A 6,000-nucleotide genomic window follows, 5' to 3' on the forward strand; every position below is an offset into this window, starting at 1 on the left:
TTAGTACAAGTGTCGCCTCACTGGGCAGTGCAGATGTGTCCATCTTAGCTTGCAGACGATGACGTGTAGCAATTGATGAGCTAACGCAAGTCGAATGTTTTACCGTGTGTATCTCCTAGATACTGCCTCTCATACGGTGGAGAGGCTCACTCCTTCTTGTGTCTCGTTCTCTGCACACGAGTTGCCCCTGGCATCGATATAGCACGGGTTTTCTAGCGCCAGCGCGGCGTCACGTGAAGTCAGCGAAGTGAATATTACACGAGTCGAGTCGACATGTTTGCTTGTTACGATGATGGAAGCAGAAGAAATGTGTGTGGGACTTCACTGCATCGGCTGCTCGCCTTTCAGCGTCCCTGTGTCTTATCAGACGAAGGTGACTGTGAAATTGGCAACGAGGCAGAGGTTAACAAACACATGCAAACAGGAACGTTCAATGTCAGCCGAAATAGCTCAGTTGGGAGAGCGTTAGACTGAAGATCTAAAGGTCCCTGTTCGATCCCGGGTTTCGGCAGGTATTCGTTTTGATGCGACGCCAATGGAATGGCTCTGCGTTGGTGATAATGCAACTACCGCTGACAACAAAAATGACTCTCTCCTGTAGCTGTTCTGGTTGTCTAGTGCATGCCATAAGAGGAACTCACTAGACAACTAACTCCCTTAGAAGCAAAAGAATCAAAAAAGTCCTACCGACTGCGTTCCTTTTTCTGTGTCAGGTGGTGAAGAACGATTTCAACGGAACCGTGAAACGAGCGAAAACGTGGGAAACATTGCATTCGAAATGCTTGCGAATTTTCCAATTGCCCAGTGAGTGTCGACAAAATATGTAAATTCTCTGCTCCAACGTATGAGACGCAACGACTCCTGCAATTTGTTGTTGCATCGTGTGTCAGCAGTCTTCGATAGTGTGTTACGAGCTTAGTGCGATAAGTCTGCAGACAGCATTTAGGCGACGTTTTATTAGTAACGGCCCCATGCAGCGATTGCACAACAGTAAACGACATGAGTCAATGTATAGTTGTGCATCGTGAGAGGTATCACAGCGTCGTGTGAGCCCGGATAGCTCAGTCGGTAGAGCATTAGGCTTTTAACCTAAGGGTCCAGGGTTCAAGTCCCTGTCCGGGCGGAAATTTTAATACTTTGGTAGCGATTCGTCTGGTAGCGGTGGAAACGCTACGGAAAATAATGAAGCTACGCCGTTTTCTGACACCACAGTGCTTTAAACGGTAGCAGTTGCATGTGTCGGGACAACACCGCGCTACCGGCAGTCGTGGCCGAGTGGTTAAGGCGTCTGACTCGAAATCAGATTCCCTCTGGGAGCGTAGGTTCGAATCCTACGACCGCTGCTTACTGTGGCCATCGGTTCACCTCGCACTGACGCTGGGACTGCAGAAAGCCGTCGCTGAGATCGTGAGTACACAGATGTGCTCGAAAGTGTAGGACAGAGCGAACATTCATTTCTTTTTAAGAATCGCAATTCAATCATTCGAGTGCGGCAAAGGCAGTGGTGCAGCGTTTCTTTTCTTAAGATCTCGCAGCTGCTTGGAGGTATGTCCATCGTTTTAAGACGACACAAAACTAGCGTCAGCGGTGCGTCAGTGGGAAGTCGGTGAAGTCGCCATTGGAGCCATAAGCCAGTAATTACAACACGCGAATCACTCGCACAACATGTAGCATGCACCACAACGCTCGGCCGAGGGACCGGACAGCTCAGTCGGTAGAGCGCTAGACCTTCAACCAAAGGGTCCCGGGCTCAAACCCCCGCCAGGCGAAAATTAACACACTGTCGTAACGGCTAATGGAAACCCTACAGAAAAGAGTGACGCCACGCCGCTTTCTGCCATCAGATTGCTTCTAAAGACGGCGGTTCCACTTGTCGGGAGTCGCTTCTGCCACCGGCAGTCGTGGCCGAGTGGTTAAGGCGTCTGACTTGAAATCAGATTCCCTCTGGGAGCGTAGGTTCGAGTCCTGCCGACTGCGAAAATTTTCTCGCTCTCAAAAGATGGACGTTCAGCTGCATCCTAGCAGTTGCGTCACTACTAAACACGCGCGTCACCAGCAATGTGCAGTGTTATTTGATCCAGGGCGCAGCGTTACAGTCGCGCTCAGAAGCCGCAGCTCATCTCCTCGTCTCACAGCCGCCCACCGGGTGTTAGTACAAGTGTCGCCTCACTGGGCAGTGCAGATGTGTCCATCTTAGCTTGCAGACGATGACGTGTAGCAATTGATGAGCTAACGCAAGTCGAATGTTTTACCGTGTGTATCTCCTAGATACTGCCTCTCATACGGTGGAGAGGCTCACTCCTTCTTGTGTCTCGTTCTCTGCACACGAGTTGCCCCTGGCATCGATATAGCACGGGTTTTCTAGCGCCAGCGCGGCGTCACGTGAAGTCAGCGAAGTGAATATTACACGAGTCGAGTCGACATGTTTGCTTGTTACGATGATGGAAGCAGAAGAAATGTGTGTGGGACTTCACTGCATCGGCTGCTCGCCTTTCAGCGTCCCTGTGTCTTATCAGACGAAGGTGACTGTGAAATTGGCAACGAGGCAGAGGTTAACAAACACATGCAAACAGGAACGTTCAATGTCAGCCGAAATAGCTCAGTTGGGAGAGCGTTAGACTGAAGATCTAAAGGTCCCTGGTTCGATCCCGGGTTTCGGCAGGTATTCGTTTTGATGCGACGCCAATGGAATGGCTCTGCGTTGGTGATAATGCAACTACCGCTGACAACAAAAATGACTCTCTCCTGTAGCTGTTCTGGTTGTCTAGTGCATGCCATAAGAGGAACTCACTAGACAACTAACTCCCTTAGAAGCAAAAGAATCAAAAAAGTCCTACCGACTGCGTTCCTTTTTCTGTGTCAGGTGGTGAAGAACGATTTCAACGGAACCGTGAAACGAGCGAAAACGTGGGAAACATTGCATTCGAAATGCTTGCGAATTTTCCAATTGCCCAGTGAGTGTCGACAAAATATGTAAATTCTCTGCTCCAACGTATGAGACGCAACGACTCCTGCAATTTGTTGTTGCATCGTGTGTCAGCAGTCTTCGATAGTGTGTTACGAGCTTAGTGCGATAAGTCTGCAGACAGCATTTAGGCGACGTTTTATTAGTAACGGCCCCATGCAGCGATTGCACAACAGTAAACGACATGAGTCAATGTATAGTTGTGCATCGTGAGAGGTATCACAGCGTCGTGTGAGCCCGGATAGCTCAGTCGGTAGAGCATTAGGCTTTAACCTAAGGGTCCAGGGTTCAAGTCCCTGTCCGGGCGGAAATTTTAATACTTTGGTAGCGATTCGTCTGGTAGCGGTGGAAACGCTACGGAAAATAATGAAGCTACGCCGTTTTCTGACACCACAGTGCTTTAAACGGTAGCAGTTGCATGTGTCGGGACAACACCGCGCTACCGGCAGTCGTGGCCGAGTGGTTAAGGCGTCTGACTCGAAATCAGATTCCCTCTGGGAGCGTAGGTTCGAATCCTACGACCGCTGCTTACTGTGGCCATCGGTTCACCTCGCACTGACGCTGGGACTGCAGAAAGCCGTCGCTGAGATCGTGAGTACACAGATGTGCTCGAAAGTGTAGGACAGAGCGAACATTCATTTCTTTTTAAGAATCGCAATTCAATCATTCGAGTGCGGCAAAGGCAGTGGTGCAGCGTTTCTTTTCTTAAGATCTCGCAGCTGCTTGGAGGTATGTCCATCGTTTTAAGACGACACAAAACTAGCGTCAGCGGTGCGTCAGTGGGAAGTCGGTGAAGTCGCCATTGGAGCCATAAGCCAGTAATTACAACACGCGAATCACTCGCACACCATGTAGCATGCACCACAACGCTCGGCGAGGGACCGGACAGCTCAGTCGGTAGAGCGCTAGACCTTCAACCAAAGGGTCCCGGGCTCAAACCCCCGCCAGGCGAAAATTAACACACTGTCGTAACGGCTAATGGAAACCCTACAGAAAAGAGTGACGCCACGCCGCTTTCTGCCATCAGATTGCTTCTAAAGACGGCGGTTCCACTTGTCGGGAGTCGCTTCTGCCACCGGCAGTCGTGGCCGAGTGGTTAAGGCGTCTGACTTGAAATCAGATTCCCTCTGGGAGCGTAGGTTCGAGTCCTGCCGACTGCGAAAATTTTCTCGCTCTCAAAAGATGGACGTTCAGCTGCATCCTAGCAGTTGCGTCACTACTAAACACGCGCGTCACCAGCAATGTGCAGTGTTATTTGATCCAGGGCGCAGCGTTACAGTCGCGCTCAGAAGCCGCAGCTCATCTCCTCGTCTCACAGCCGCCCACCGGGTGTTAGTACAAGTGTCGCCTCACTGGGCAGTGCAGATGTGTCCATCTTAGCTTGCAGACGATGACGTGTAGCAATTGATGAGCTAACGCAAGTCGAATGTTTTACCGTGTGTATCTCCTAGATACTGCCTCTCATACGGTGGAGAGGCTCACTCCTTCTTGTGTCTCGTTCTCTGCACACGAGTTGCCCCTGGCATCGATATAGCACGGGTTTTCTAGCGCCAGCGCGGCGTCACGTGAAGTCAGCGAAGTGAATATTACACGAGTCGAGTCGACATGTTTGCTTGTTACGATGATGGAAGCAGAAGAAATGTGTGTGGGACTTCACTGCATCGGCTGCTCGCCTTTCAGCGTCCCTGTGTCTTATCAGACGAAGGTGACTGTGAAATTGGCAACGAGGCAGAGGTTAACAAACACATGCAAACAGGAACGTTCAATGTCAGCCGAAATAGCTCAGTTGGGAGAGCGTTAGACTGAAGATCTAAAGGTCCCTGGTTCGATCCCGGGTTTCGGCAGGTATTCGTTTTGATGCGACGCCAATGGAATGGCTCTGCGTTGGTGATAATGCAACTACCGCTGACAACAAAAATGACTCTCTCCTGTAGCTGTTCTGGTTGTCTAGTGCATGCCATAAGAGGAACTCACTAGACAACTAACTCCCTTAGAAGCAAAAGAATCAAAAAAGTCCTACCGACTGCGTTCCTTTTTCTGTGTCAGGTGGTGAAGAACGATTTCAACGGAACCGTGAAACGAGCGAAAACGTGGGAAACATTGCATTCGAAATGCTTGCGAATTTTCCAATTGCCCAGTGAGTGTCGACAAAATATGTAAATTCTCTGCTCCAACGTATGAGACGCAACGACTCCTGCAATTTGTTGTTGCATCGTGTGTCAGCAGTCTTCGATAGTGTGTTACGAGCTTAGTGCGATAAGTCTGCAGACAGCATTTAGGCGACGTTTTATTAGTAACGGCCCCATGCAGCGATTGCACAACAGTAAACGACATGAGTCAATGTATAGTTGTGCATCGTGAGAGGTATCACAGCGTCGTGTGAGCCCGGATAGCTCAGTCGGTAGAGCATTAGGCTTTTAACCTAAGGGTCCAGGGTTCAAGTCCCTGTCCGGGCGGAAATTTTAATACTTTGGTAGCGATTCGTCTGGTAGCGGTGGAAACGCTACGGAAAATAATGAAGCTACGCCGTTTTCTGACACCACAGTGCTTTAAACGGTAGCAGTTGCATGTGTCGGGACAACACCGCGCTACCGGCAGTCGTGGCCGAGTGGTTAAGGCGTCTGACTCGAAATCAGATTCCCTCTGGGAGCGTAGGTTCGAATCCTACCGGCTGCGTGCGATTTTGCGTAAAGAGGAGCAAAAATTTTCGCACACATGTGACATGCGTGGGCGAATGCGGGTGCAAACCAGTGACGCCATTCTCAACAAGACGAAAGTTTCCGTTTAAGAATACTGAGTTTCGCGACGACCGCTGCTTACTGTGGCCATCGGTTCACCTCGCACTGACGCTGGGACTGCAGAAAGCCGTCGCTGAGATCGTGAGTACACAGATGTGCTCGAAAGTGTAGGACAGAGCGAACATTCATTTCTTTTTAAGAATCGCAATTCAATCATTCGAGTGCGGCAAAGGCAGTGGTGCAGCGTTTCTTTTCTTAAGATCTCGCAGCTGCTTGGAGGTATGTCCATCGTTTTAA

At 50.1% G+C, this 6,000-nt stretch overlaps 10 non-coding genes across 10 annotated transcripts; all 10 read left to right on the plus strand.

Moving 5' to 3' along the window:
- Window positions 1-439: 439 nt before the first annotated feature.
- Trnaf-gaa (transfer RNA phenylalanine (anticodon GAA)) lies at window positions 440-511 on the plus strand. The gene has a single exon. It is a non-coding gene; the product is annotated as a tRNA-Phe (tRNA).
- A 539-nt stretch (window positions 512-1,050) lies between these two features.
- Trnak-uuu (transfer RNA lysine (anticodon UUU)) lies at window positions 1,051-1,123 on the plus strand. The gene has a single exon. It is a non-coding gene; the product is annotated as a tRNA-Lys (tRNA).
- A 137-nt stretch (window positions 1,124-1,260) lies between these two features.
- Window positions 1,261-1,343, plus strand: Trnas-cga (transfer RNA serine (anticodon CGA)). Its single transcript has one exon. It is a non-coding gene; the product is annotated as a tRNA-Ser (tRNA).
- Window positions 1,344-1,895: 552 nt separating this feature from the next.
- Window positions 1,896-1,977, plus strand: Trnas-uga (transfer RNA serine (anticodon UGA)). The gene has a single exon. It is a non-coding gene; the product is annotated as a tRNA-Ser (tRNA).
- A 611-nt stretch (window positions 1,978-2,588) lies between these two features.
- Window positions 2,589-2,661, plus strand: Trnaf-gaa (transfer RNA phenylalanine (anticodon GAA)). Its single transcript has one exon. It is a non-coding gene; the product is annotated as a tRNA-Phe (tRNA).
- Window positions 2,662-3,409: 748 nt separating this feature from the next.
- Trnas-cga (transfer RNA serine (anticodon CGA)) lies at window positions 3,410-3,492 on the plus strand. Its single transcript has one exon. It is a non-coding gene; the product is annotated as a tRNA-Ser (tRNA).
- Window positions 3,493-4,043: 551 nt separating this feature from the next.
- Window positions 4,044-4,125, plus strand: Trnas-uga (transfer RNA serine (anticodon UGA)). Its single transcript has one exon. It is a non-coding gene; the product is annotated as a tRNA-Ser (tRNA).
- A 611-nt stretch (window positions 4,126-4,736) lies between these two features.
- On the plus strand, window positions 4,737-4,809 carry Trnaf-gaa (transfer RNA phenylalanine (anticodon GAA)). Its single transcript has one exon. It is a non-coding gene; the product is annotated as a tRNA-Phe (tRNA).
- A 539-nt stretch (window positions 4,810-5,348) lies between these two features.
- On the plus strand, window positions 5,349-5,421 carry Trnak-uuu (transfer RNA lysine (anticodon UUU)). The gene has a single exon. It is a non-coding gene; the product is annotated as a tRNA-Lys (tRNA).
- A 138-nt stretch (window positions 5,422-5,559) lies between these two features.
- On the plus strand, window positions 5,560-5,641 carry Trnas-cga (transfer RNA serine (anticodon CGA)). Its single transcript has one exon. It is a non-coding gene; the product is annotated as a tRNA-Ser (tRNA).
- The last annotated feature ends 359 nt before the right edge of the window (window positions 5,642-6,000 follow it).

Source organism: Schistocerca serialis, unplaced genomic scaffold, assembly GCF_023864345.2.
Source record: "Schistocerca serialis cubense isolate TAMUIC-IGC-003099 unplaced genomic scaffold, iqSchSeri2.2 HiC_scaffold_1375, whole genome shotgun sequence".
In the NCBI taxonomy this organism is placed as follows: domain Eukaryota; kingdom Metazoa; phylum Arthropoda; class Insecta; order Orthoptera; family Acrididae; genus Schistocerca; species Schistocerca serialis.